We start from the raw sequence: 13767 nt of genomic DNA, 5'->3' as shown, positions 1-13767 counted from the left end.
CATTCCAAAAAACCATCAACACTCCCATGCTATATATGCCATGCTAAGAGCCAAGAACGGAGAGGTGTCCTAATGAGAGATGGGAAGGAGAGAAAATAGAGAGAAAAGTCTCCAAAATAACCATCCACAACCACTTCTTTGCAATATAAATTTTTCATTATAAAAACGACCAAACCCTCTTAAATTTAGAGCAAAAATATAAAACATTCAAACTTAAAAATAAATAAATAAATCATCTTAATATCATAAATCCAACTTTAAAAAAACCACAAACATTCAACACACCATCCTTTACCCACCCATCGTAACTGCATTTAACTTAAACCACATACATCTAAAACACCATCCCTTTACCAACCATCATGGTTGTATTTAAAATGATATAAACTCTCATAAATATTATAATTAAATTAAATACGATCTATATATCCCTTAAGAAATTGTGATCAAATCCCTCCACTTACCTTCTCATAATTAAATTAAATACGATCTATATATCCCTTAAGAAATTGTGATCAAATCCCTCCACTTACCTTCTCATTCCATCGTCATAAATACAGCGAAAAGCATAATTTATTTTAATTTATCAATGTTTCAATAGTGAGATAAAGTTAACTCTTTCGATTAAAATCTAAATGTCGCTTTCAAATATCATTCCCCGACAACCGCACAGATTTAATTTGTCAAATAGAGCCCACTTGCCCTACCCGGTCTACGATGGGAACTCCTATTTCCAATTTTATAGAAAAGTAAATGCTGCTTGACATGGGAGGTAAATAGCTTTCGCTCTCTCTTCACGTTGCTATCTCGATTCGCGTGCTGTCATTCAGAAAGCGAAAACTATTTGCCTCGCATGTCAAGCAGCATTTACTTTTCTATAGGGTTGGAAATAGGAGTTTCCAGTCTAGAATCATGTTTCGCAGTGGATCCCATATCCCTTTTTCTATGATGTTCGTCCTTGCAGAGGTCACTCTCCGTCCTCTATCTGACCCGGTCTACGCTCATGTTTCACAGTGGATCCCATCATCCCATACCCCATTTTCCATGATGTTCGTCCTTGCAGAGGTCACTCTCCGTCCTCTATCTGATTTACCCCACTGCCCACAAAATTACTAAAATAATTGAAGCCGTTGAATTGTATGGTATCACATCGTCGTCACAGTTGCTACACGTATTTATCTAAGAAATTTCGGAGAAGTGCGAAGATTCAGTGTTCTCATTTTAAATGTCTTTATTTTAGTATTCTGAACAATGTATTCTGAACATTATATTCCTTATATAATATAAATCACGCTTTTTCTTCCCAAAAAAACTAGTCAAATTGATTTGCAGTGGGCTGCCACAAATCTCGTGGACTTGGGCGGCGGTGTTGAGAAGTCATTTCGAAATTTTTAGCAACCGATCATGTGCTCTATATCTTTTTTCTACGAAAGTTACTTTCGGTGACATGGCAGGGCACCTAGGCAGCCTACGACTTAGGCATTCACGGACTAAGAGACCGTTTCGTTACCAGACTTTTCCTGTACGCTTCCTTGTCGTTTTTGTTTTTCATAAATAGGGCTCCAATGGTTTGCCACAATTATATCAATCATCCTGTAGTTTCGTTTTACAATAATCTCAGGTAACATCTTGGTAATCGACAGTGTCTGCTTGAAATCAGCTATGCAACTTATATTACAACTATATATGTATTTGCAGATGCCATTAGTCTTACAATTAATTTTAACTGTGAATCGACAGGTTTTGAATCTCATAATAGTTGCGAAAGGAAGCGATGACGAAGTACGTGGTCGTTCGCTCCATTGTGTGTTTCTTGTATTTGTTTCTGCGTGCATAATTTCTGCCAATGGATTAGTTGTCCATGAAGATGATCTGTCAAACGCTGTGCATGGACTTTCGTGGACTTTTTACAAGGACAGTTGCCCCGAATTGGAGGTCATAGTGAAATCATGCACACAGGCATCATTCAGCTTTCTAAGATCCACACATATCATTATCTCATCCTTTTGCTTCTTCTCTTGCACTACCATTGGGCTTACCCAATCGGAATCGTCCACAGACTCAATGATGCTTGCTGTTAGCGTTTTGTTTAGCTCTAAGCGGACCTTCTCCTTGTATTTCGAATTTAGGCAATAAGGCCTCTGCTTAATTGACTTCACGTCGGCTTTAGCGTGATCTTCATCACTCCTAGGTCTCCAATTATTCCTTTCAAATCCGTAAACTTGGTAGGGAATAAGTCCTTATATTCGTGGAGTAATTCAACGACCTTATCTATCATCGCATCGTCCCAGTGGTCTCCAATCGTCATGAACTTGGGTTCTGCCTCCATACCAATGTTCACTTGTCTAGTTTTCACTGGCGCGGTTATATCAGGGTTCTCAATCTATGGTCCCTCTCACAGTGGCCTTCTGTCTCTAGAATGTTAATCTTCCGTGGATCCTTGTCCTCTTCTTTAGCAGTTACATTATAACATTCCAGCACGCGACTCAGTTGAGTATCCCATTTAGACTGTGTCAGGTCCAAATTATCCTGCAGTATCCTGGGAAGGGATCTCCATTCAACTTAACCAACTGGGTCGCGCCATCGTCAGTAAACTCCTTAATAACATACGATCCCAGCCAATGCATTATGAATTTCCCTGGAAATTTATCAAACTTACTGTCATATAACAACACCAAGTCATTCACCTTAAAGGTGAGCAGCTTAATACCTCGATCATGCTATGCCTTTTCGCGCTGCTTTTGGACCTACTGGTGAAATCCAGCCAAAAATTTGTCTTCTTCCAGCTCATCCAATCGTGCAAACCTCTCTTCCATGGCTCCACGATCCGTCATATATGTGAGCGCTGTTATGGGCAAACTAAACACAATGTATTCCATAAGCATCACAGCTTCAGCCCCGTATACATCCATCAAATCCATCACATTTCCATATAGATTCCCATAAGATTATCTTAAGAGTTACATAATGATCTCTAAATTTAACAACATATCACTTCTTAATAGAGTAAGGTCTCCCTTGGGCACCAGACCTATACAATGCTACAAAGAGAGGATTGTAGAGATATGCCTTGAAAAAGAGAATATAAAGAATGAATTCATTCCATCAAATGACATCATGGAATGAGGTATTTTCATCATTTACAAATATCCATTCATTTGATCTTATTTGGATAAAAAAAATACAAAATGTGAATGTCATGTTCATTTATTTGGATAAAAAAAATACAAAATGTGAATGTCATGTTCATTTAACCAATATTTGACGTTTGATAACTAATCAAGGGATGATAATTGAGATTTTTCAACGACTTTATCATCCCAAATTTTAATTAAATTTCCATTCTTTATAACTGAAGAGATTTATTTTAGAATGACATGGGAAACTACTCTTCATGATTTCCAAATTGAAGATCCTCTATCTACCAAGTCATGATGTTTTAGGTGCTTCACTCGAAACATATGGAAATATTTTTTTACTATGACTAGATTTCCGCAACTCTAAATCTCTTGAAACCAATCTCTAAAATATTTTTCCCCAAGGGTAAATTCATCACTTGAGGATATTTGATTCTTAGTCCTTGTTGTTCTTCATGATCGCATACTATGTTCCAATTTATTAGATGGAATTACTTTGTGTTAGTCTTTTCTCCTTGCAAAAGAAAACTTTGGATTTCCTTTCTTATTTATTTCAGTGCTCATACTAGAGTTAACATGGTTGATCCCTTATATAATGGAAAAGATGATAGGATAGACTCAATTAAAATAATCTTGTTAATTGGGCTATGCCACTAAGATGCCCATTGCTACATTTTATTTTTTAATTTCAAACTGTGTGCAACCAATCTAAATCTTTGGGGTGACTTAATAAAATAAGGATGCTTAAGATGGTCAAACTCAGATGGTGTAAGGTTATTCCAAGGAGAGCGTGAAATGGATGTAGACAATAAGCTTCTAGGTGAGTTTCAGTTGGTCGGTATTCCACCAACTCCTAGAGGTGTTCCCCAAATAGAAGTTACCTTTGACATTGATGCAAATGGTATAGTGACTGTATCTACCCATGAAAAATCCACTAGAAAGGAGCAAAAATTACTATAAACTCATCTAGAGGGCTTTTAGATGATAAAATCTAGAAGATGGTGGAGGAAGCTGAGATGCATGCCCAAAAGGATCAAGAAAAGAAATAGTTAATTGATGCTAGAAACCATGCAGATAACATGATATACAGTGTGGAGAAGAGCTTAAGTGACTACAAGGAGGCAAAGATAGTCACAGAAATCAAAAAATTGACAGTAGCTAATTTGAAGAAATCCATGTCCAGTGACGACTTGGATATGATCAAAGTGAAAACTAACGTTGTAAGTCAAGCGCCCTTAAAAATAGGACAACATATGCATTAGCAATCTAATGGGTCATCTTCTTTTGGATCATAAGGGGAACTAAGGCACCTGAAGCTAAATATGAGGAGGTGAGTAAATGATCAAAAATCAATTGAGAGTTGCAAAATATGTGTTTGGTTTCCAAAGTCATTTAGATCAATTTTTTTATTTAGGATAGTAATAGCGCTGTTTTGAAAAACTTAAATGGCTAGAACCATTTAGAAGGTTTTTTGTTTGATAGCACATCCCTCTGACCTGAAAAAGGGTTGTTCTTTAGCAAAGTTGTAGTTGGAAACATAGGTGGCAAGAGACTATACTAAATTTCAGTGATATACTTATATTTTCTAATCTAAAGTCAATGATTTGTGTGGTTGGTTTTCTTCACAAATCGATTATTTTTATGATTGATTTCCAAATGGGTCTTTCATTTCCTGTTAATTGTACATGATGCAACAAATTACCCCACAGGGTGCCCTCTACAGGAATGAGACTTTACATTTTTGAGATCAAATATCAAGGGATAAGCATCTCATTTGCATTGTGCAGCGTAAGAAACTTTGTTTTCAAAATGTGTTTATTCAAGAACTGGTTGGGAAGCTCCTACACCTTGTAGTTGTTTATTATAATGTTCATTGGCTTGTTGGGATGGTTATATTGTGTTGTAGTAGCGACAGAGGGGGAAGGGAGGGCAGGTGAGACAGTAACAAGTTTTGTAAAAAAAAAATATAACACTAGGCCCAAGTCAGATTGAAGATGCCCCAGACTAGGCTTCTTGAACATAGGGCAATCAACCTTAAGGAATCTTGTGCTAAAGAAATATGCAAAGAGTAAAACTACCTTGAACATCTAAACCTTAATTTTTTCATTTGTAAATCTATCCAGAAAACTAAACCAGTTGTTTCTAGACATTAGTGTTCCATTGAATAAGAATGCATTCTCAGTAGGAGAGGGAGCTTACAAAGTGAAAAAATACAACATATATGAAAGGAATCAAACCTCAATTTTTGTATCTGCAAAATGCAAGTCCATACTTGTAAAATTGTGAGGAACACTATACCTACACTTTCTTAGGACTTTACACTTTGAAATTTGAATTTGTACTAAAGGATGTGGTAGCCAGAGGTCCTGCAAATTGCACAGGGTTCTCCACTTGGAGAGTCGTCGAACCAATTTTTTTGTGAAATTTTCTAAACCTTCACCAATAACGAAGTCCTTGTAGCAAGCAATGGGAATAGCTCAGAGAAGGATGTATACCTACAAAATCAGAAATGTCATTATTTTAAATTTACCAGGAAGGGTAAACAAGATACAAAAATACCTAAATGGTTTTTAGGTATTATATGAATACAATATTGATAGTAAAGAACTAAGGCAAATTCAAAATATAAAGGGTAGGAAATAGGTAGTCCCCTACTCCGCAACTCAATCTACTCTAGTGGAGTGGCTACACTTTGCATCTTTAACCCGAAGTTTGTATCCTTTCCCCTATTAGGAGATAATTCATTATAATAGCTCATACTACTAGTACCATTGTCAAGCTTTTGATTGCTATACTCAATTTGGTTGTTCATCATATATGCTACATTCTACAATTGATCACCACAGTGGCAACTTGCCACACAATCACACAAAGAGTCATCATTTAAAAATAAATGCACTTCCTAGCTCTACTACATCGACATCATTGTACCCATTGACTTCCTTGATGTCTAGGATGCAATTATTGGATTGCCCCAACCCGTTGATTCCTCGTTACCTGAAGGTTATTTCCACAAGCCTTCTTTAATGCTATGTCAATATTACCACAACATTGACTCTTCCAGTCCCTCTTCTTCCAACAATCATAGATAACTTTCAGGCCATTCATTTTAGGATGGGCATCATTCATTCAGTTACATTCTTATTCTTCACTGGTGCTAATTGTGTCACAAAATTATGAAAAACTTCAGAGTGTTCCATTTGGTACAGGTGAAACAGTAACAAATTCTTTACAAATTTTTTGTAACGCTAGGGCCAAGTCAAATTGAAGATGCCCCAAACTGGGCTTCTTCAACTTAGGGTATTCAACCTGAAGGAATCCTACGCTAAAGAAATATGCAAATAGTAAAAACTTCTTTAAACATATAAACCTTAATTTTTGTATTTGTAAATCTATTGAGAAAACTAAACCAGTTGTTTCTAGACATTAGCGCTCCATTGAATAAGCATGCATTCTCAGTAGGAAAGGGAGCTTAAAAGGCACAAAAGTGCAACATATCTGAAAGGAATAAAACCTAAATTATTTTATTTGCAAAATGCAAGTCCTTACTTGTAAAACTGCGATGAACATTATACCTGCACTTGCTTGGGAATTCACACTTAAAAAGTTACATTTGAACTAAAGGATGTGTTAGCTAGAGGTCCTTCAAATTGCATAGAGTTCTCCACTGTGAGAGTTGTCGAACTAGTTTTTTGTGAAATTTTCTAAACCTTCACCAGGAAAAGACCCTATAACAAGCAATGGGAATAGCTCAGAGAAGGATGTATAACTGCAAAATTAGAAATGTCAGTGTTTTAAATTTACTAGAAAGGGTAAAAAAGATATAGAAATGACCTAAAGGGTTTTTGGGTAAAATATGAATACAATATTGATAGTAAATAACTAAGGAAATTTCAAAACATAAAGGGCAAGAAACAAGTAGTCCCCTAGTGAGGTTTATGTTTCTGTTAACATTCAAGATAAATTTTCGGAAAATGAAAAAAATCTAAGTTGTTTGAAGAATTGTGTGAAGAATCACACTAGCATCCATTTTCCATTGAGGAGATTGGGAGTTGTTGTAGGTGTTGGAGTAGAGTAATTAACTCTACAATTTCAGCCCTTGTTTCACTGCTAGCTCTCAGTCCCCTGTCAATACTGTAGAAAGAGTCCACCAAAGCACGCTTCAAATATTTCATTTCAATGGGCTCCTCGTCAACAATAGTAGCAGTATCTACGCTAGAAGTTGCTTGGCTTCCAATAAGAATGACTTTGGATAGTCATTTTTGTGTTGTAGAGAGAGATTAGATACAAGACATAGGAAACATATATATTTCTTCTTTCATTTCTTAGTAGAACCTTATTTGTACCAACCAATAGAAAAATCTTATTCCATTTGAAAAACCAAATAATAGTAATACCAAGCAAGAAAGAAAGAAATAATGAATTAATTGGTAAAACCAAAGAGAATAGATAATAACTGATGCAGGAGCATTCATCTCAATAATATCATTGTATTTTAGTAGACATAGGGGGTCTTGTGTTGCCAAGGAAGTTGGTTTCCTATGTTTTGAATTAATGTAATTATTAAGGTTTTGAGTTATTTTAATGAGAGAAGCTAGAATAGGGATTTAATTAAGTATAGTGAGGCATATTTGTAAATGTTCTCGAATGTAGGAGAACATGAGAGAATCAGGATAGTTGATAGATTGAGAGATTTGAGAATTAATTGTAAAACTTAGATTAGGAGTTAGTTCATGATTTTGTGGATTAGAGAGGATCCTTAGGGATAAAGAAGAGATTTTAGGATTTTGTTGAGAAGGTTATGGATCTAAACCATAAATTGGTTATAGACTCCTTTTGTATAAATGTAAGCCTAAAAGGCATAAAAAGAGTTAGTCAGTAAGTAGTTAGGGAGGTAGTTAGAGAAGTCAATCAATCAGATTGTAAACCTACGACAGGAACAAAGGCCACTGATACAGAAGATGAGGCCAAGGAAGGAGTTCATGTGTAAATACTTGTTTATTAAATAGACAACTCAATTCTGAGTTCATATGTGTGTATTGAGTAATTGAGATGTATATTGCATATGATCTTGAGCTATTCTATGTAACATAGGTTGCAGGTGCAAATCCAGAAGGGAAGTACAGAGAGGAGTAATAGCGAGGTGTTACGGCTTTACACACAGACCATACAGGAGGAAGCCTTTAATGTTACAACAAAGGTGAAGGAAACATAAAGGCATGAGCGGAAGTCAAGACCAGGAGGAATGAAGATCATAGGGTGAAGCCAAATACACAGGCTAGAAGCGAATGGGATTACATGGGAATAAATAAAAAAGAGCGTAGCAATGCTTAGGGACTGTTGGATTGTATAGATCGACGGACAAGATTGGTTGAAGAAGAAATCGAGACAAATAATCAAGACCATCTGATGGAAAGAAATATACAGCTATCGCATGGGTAAAATGTGTGAGCGTTAATGCACGAGAAAAGTAGTTTCATAACAGGAAATGCTTTATCGTGCGGGCTCTAAGTGGTAAGTGGTAATTCGGGGTCATCACCTGATTCCATTTATCAGTCGACACGTAGCACGCCATAGGAGAGAGGAAACCGCTTTATCAGGTGGGTAAACATTGCGCAAGATTTCCATCCGATGTCGTTGTTAGTCGTTGGATCAAATGTGCCTTGATCAATGATGGAGGATCACCGATTAGTTTTGTTTATCTAGTGGAGTGAAATTAGCAGTGGAGGATGAACGCGATAAGGTGAGCAATTGTAAATGTGCCAAGGTCGTGGATTGGCGGATAGGTAAAGTTAAATGTGGTTGATGTGTATTTCTATTATATGGGTTATAATAGAAATAAAGCGGATTAAAATATTATGGGTTACGTTTGCGTTTTAACCAAAGGTTATGGTTGATAAGAGGAGTTGAAGAATAACCCAAAGTCGTAACCATGGATAACTAAATGAAATATTTCCTCTTAAAGAATTAAACCTTGGTTATAGGGGGGATTTCACCATGGAACAGGTGATTAATTCCTGGGACTAGTGACATGCAATTTTATTTGCATAATGTGGGTATTGTCAGCTTAGGCTGGCACCATTTTTGGTATTAGAGCAGAATAAGGAAATTCTGTGTAAAATATCTTTGAGAAATTTAGAACAGAGTTATGTTTTAAAATGTGTATGTCAGCAAGAGGAGATCATATTTTAATTTGACAAACAATAGGAAAACAAAGATATAAGTATAGCAGAATTTGCAGATGTAAGAAACAGAGAAAAATCCATTCAAAGTGTAGGAGAATAGTAGAACAAGATCATGTAGAGATCTTGAAGGTGAGATGATATGTTTTTATTTTAATTTGATTTGAAGATTGGAGAATTTGTGGTCCTTATATTGATATACAGGTAGTAGCATAAGAAGGTGATAAGATTGCAGCAACCTAGAGCAAGGAGTTCTTAATTGGTTCCAGAGGAAAGAACCAAAGAAATGCCAAAAGGCTGAGCTCAGAGGAGAGAAACTTAGTGAGGCATATGTAGCAAGAAGGAGACTTGTTACTGCAGGGGTTTTGTTGTAACTCTCAAAGGAAATTCCACAGAGGATGTGGGTAGAATTGCTAAGGGATGAAGGAAGTTGGTAAGAGTTTCTAAGTGAAAGAAGAGGTGGTCAAAACCTAGTATTTCATTAGTGATTGAAATACAAGAGGACAATTGTGTTCTTAAAAGGTGCAGATGAGTTGAAGCCTAGAAGGAGCAGAGAGAAGTGCTCAAAAGAGGTTCCAGAGATAGAGAACCAAGTGCTTGCCAAAAGACCAAGTACAGAGGAAAGCTTGGTGAGGTAAGTGGCAGCAGGGAGGACTTGTTGTTGCAGAGGCTTTAGTGCAGCTCATAGTGAGTGAGTGAGGAACTCATAGAGATGGAGAAGAAGATGACTACTGATAGTCATAGCAGAGGTTCTGAGGAAGACCACAACAGAAGAAAAGTGAAGAAGGAGGATGCCAAGGCAAATGGCAAGAGAATGAGTCAAGAGGAGCTTGACAAGGAAATTGTAGAGTTAAAAGAACAACTCGATGCATTAAGGAGGATATTGGAGGAAAGCCAAAGACAAGGTTGGGTCTTGAGGAAAAGGGCAGTAAAGTGGCATAAGTTACAAAGTAGGCTACAACAGAGGCAAGTGAAGTGGCTGGTGGAAAAACTCAAAGAAGCTGAGTTGGAAATGGAAGTTTCTATTTGTGAGGAAAAACAAGGTCAATTTATGGGTGAAGATGAAGAATGGAGATCAGTGAACTATTGGGATAATTCAGAGCAGCATACTGAAATGTTGCCAAAGGAAGAAGAGACACTGAGGCCTTATGTTTTTAGTTATAATAATTGTTTTGTGAGTGCAGGTTTTGCAGAGGATTGGAAGCCTTATGAAGCTGTCATAAAACTTGATAAAAATTACTAGAGTTCAGAGGAGAACTTGGATTAGCATACTTATGTACTGGCAGAGGATGAAGAGTACCCTTCAGAGGATAAGTATTCTAGAGCAGAGTATGATGGAGAATGCCTCTTGAATGAGGAAAATATTGAATTGTTGCAGCAAAAAGAAATTATTGATGAATTGATATTTGGAACTGTTACAAAACAAGGACAATTCCTTGTGGAAGAAGGAGATGAAGATCAACCTGAAGAGCTGATATGTGAAACATTAGTTGAGGTTGTTGAGCCTTACATTTTTCAAACTGACAATTGTTGTGTGAATACAGGGATTATAAGTGTTAAACAGGAACTTATTTCTGTGGAGATGAATGAGACAAAATTGTCTATGGAAGGCAGTCCGATTGAATCATTGGGCAATAGTGACCATGTAAAGGATGAAGCTAGAAATGAAGAGCATTGTGATAAAACACTTGCTAAATGTAAAGAGGAAATTGAATTGCTGGAGAAGTTTCTAGGAGGAAATGGCAATAGAAAAGAAATGGTTACAACAGTACTTAACAGTAGCAGAGGGTCTTTAAAAGACATGGAGACAGAAGAGTGTTTTGATTCACAAACCAATAGTTTGTTTGCAGGAACATTGCATAGAATGATTGAGTGTGATGATGTGATCAAAGAAATTGAACAAAGGTTATTTGGAGATGAAATGGAAGTTCAGAAGCAACAAGAGGGTAAGGATGTAAGGGTGGTAATAGGGAACCAACAACTACAAAGTGAAGGTAACCAGCAAAAGATTAAAGGCAAATTTAAAGAAGAGATTATGTTAGCTGAAAGCATAGTAAAGGATCATCATTCCATTATGATGATGGGCACAGTGGAGATAACCAGGGAAGCCGTTGAAGCAGTCAATAAAGAAGAAAGATTAAACTCTCATCAAAGGATCAGTGAATGGGAGAAAGAATTGGAGCTACTAGAGAAATGGCTGAAAGCACTAGTAGGGAAGAAAGAACCTGATGAAAATTGCAAAGGATATGCAAGAGAGGAAGAGGAAAGAGTCCAGCAAAGAAATGAGTTGCACATAGAAATTTAATTGATGATGGATTTTATGAGAAAAGTGTCACAAAGGGAGAAGACAATAGTAAGAAAGAAAAGAAGCAACAAGAAAAAGACAGCGACAAACTGTGAGAGCATAGATAATGGGGCAATGCAGCATAAAGTGTGGAGACCTGGAGAACAATAACAAACAACAACAACAACCAAGGACAGACTACAGAACAAAGTATGGGATCCAGGAGGACACAGATCAGAAGCACATGATCAGGAGATCATGATTATTTTCAACCTTGAGAGTCTGATGCAAGAGCATTCATCTCAACAATATCATTGTATTTTAGTAGACATAGGGGGTCTTGTGTTTCCAAGGAAGTTGGTTTCCTATGTTCTGAATTAATGTAATTATTAAGGTTTTGAGTGATTTTAATGAGAGAAGCTAGAATAGGGATTTAATTAAGTATAGTGAGGCATATTTGTAAATGTTCTCGAATGTAGAAGAACATGAAAGAATCAGGATAGTTGAGAGATTGAGAGATTTGAGAATTAATTGTAAAACTTAGATTAGGAGTTAGTTCATGATTTTGTGGATTAGAGAGGATCCTTAGGGATAAAGAAGAGATTTTAGGATTTTGTTGAGAAGGTTATGGATCTAAACCATAAATTGGTTATAGACTCCTTTTGTATAAATGTAAGCCTATAAGGCATAAAAATAGTTAGTCAGTAAGTAGTTCGGGAGGTAGTTAGAGAAGTTAATCAATCAGATTGTAAACCGACGGCAGGAATAAAGGCCACTGATACAGAAGATGAGGCCAAGGAAGGAGTTCCTGTGTAAATACTTGTTTATTAAATAGACAACTCAATTTTGAGTTCATATGTGTGTATTGAGTAATTGAGATGTAGATTGTGTATGATCTTGAGCTATTCTGTGTAACATAGGTTGCAGGTGCAGATCCAGAAGGGAAGTACAGAGAGGACTAACAGCGAGGTGTTACGGCTTTACACACAGACCATACAGGAGGAAGCCTTTAATTTACAACAAAGGTGAAAGAAACATAAAGGCATGAGTGGAAGTTGAGATCAGGAGAAATGAAGATCATAGGGTGAAGCCAAATACACAGGTTGGAAGCGAATGGCGATTACACGGGAAGAAATAAAAAGGAGCGTAGCGATGCTTAGGGACTGTTGGATCATATAGATCGACAGACAAGACTGGTTGAAGAAGAAATCAGGACAAATAATCAGGACCATCCAATGGAAAGAAATCTATAGTTATCGCGTGGGTAAAATGCGTGAGCATTAATGCGCGAGAAAAGTAGTTTCATAATAGGAAACAGTTTATCGCGCGAGATCTAAGTGGTAACTGGTAATTTAGGGTGGTCACCTGATTCCATTTATTAGTCGACACGTAGCACATCGCAGGAGAGAGGAAACCGCTTTATCGGGTGGGTAAACATTGCGCAAGATTTCCGTCCGATATCTCTGTTAACTGTTGGATCAAATGTGCCTTGATCAAGGGTGGAGGATCGTCGATTGGTTTTGTTGATCTGGTGGAGTGAAATTAGCGGTGGAGGATGAACGCGATAAGGTGAGCATCGGTAAATGTGCCAAGGTCGTGGATTGGCAGACAGGTAAAGTTAAATGTGGTTTATGTGTATTTCTATTATATGGGTTATAATAGAAATAAAGCGGATTAAAATATTATGGGTTAAGTTTGGGTTTTAACCAAAGGGTATGGTTGATAAGCGGAGTTGAAGAATAACCCAAAGTCGTAACCGTGGATAGCTAAATGAAATATTTCTCCTTAAAAGATTAAACCTTGGTTATAGGGGGGTTTTCACCATGGAACAGGTGATTAATTCCTGGGACCAGTGACATGCAATTTTATTTGCATAATGTGGGTATTGTCAGCTTAGGTTGGCACCAATAGCCTATTATTTCTCTCATATCGACGCCAAGGAACTTATTGGTCCATTTTATCTATTTCTTTCTCCTATCCCTATGCTCTGATGCCTCTTGGAGTTGTTGTAACCATTCAAAAAGATTTATAGGAAATTCAACCCAGAAATGTGATAAAGAGATTATAGCGAGCGTGAATACCATGTCATTACACTTTAGCGAGCTTTGAAAACCCTTTGTTTGAGGCAGGTCAACTTCATGGATTCTAAAATGCCTCCTTCAAC

General features: G+C 36.9%; 1 pseudogene; it reads left to right on the top strand.

The window, feature by feature from the left end:
- Positions 1 to 3932: 3932 nt before the first annotated feature.
- LOC149248559 (heat shock 70 kDa protein, mitochondrial pseudogene) lies at positions 3933 to 4479 on the top strand (annotated as a pseudogene).
- The last annotated feature ends 9288 nt before the right edge of the window (positions 4480 to 13767 follow it).

The sequence above is a fragment of the Pinus tabuliformis genome, chromosome 7 (genome assembly GCF_031772625.1).
Source record: "Pinus tabuliformis cultivar Carrire ecotype Pingquan chromosome 7, CPIR1, whole genome shotgun sequence".
Lineage (NCBI taxonomy): Eukaryota > Viridiplantae > Streptophyta > Pinopsida > Pinales > Pinaceae > Pinus > Pinus tabuliformis.
This window is presented reverse-complemented; position numbering and strand designations above follow the sequence as displayed.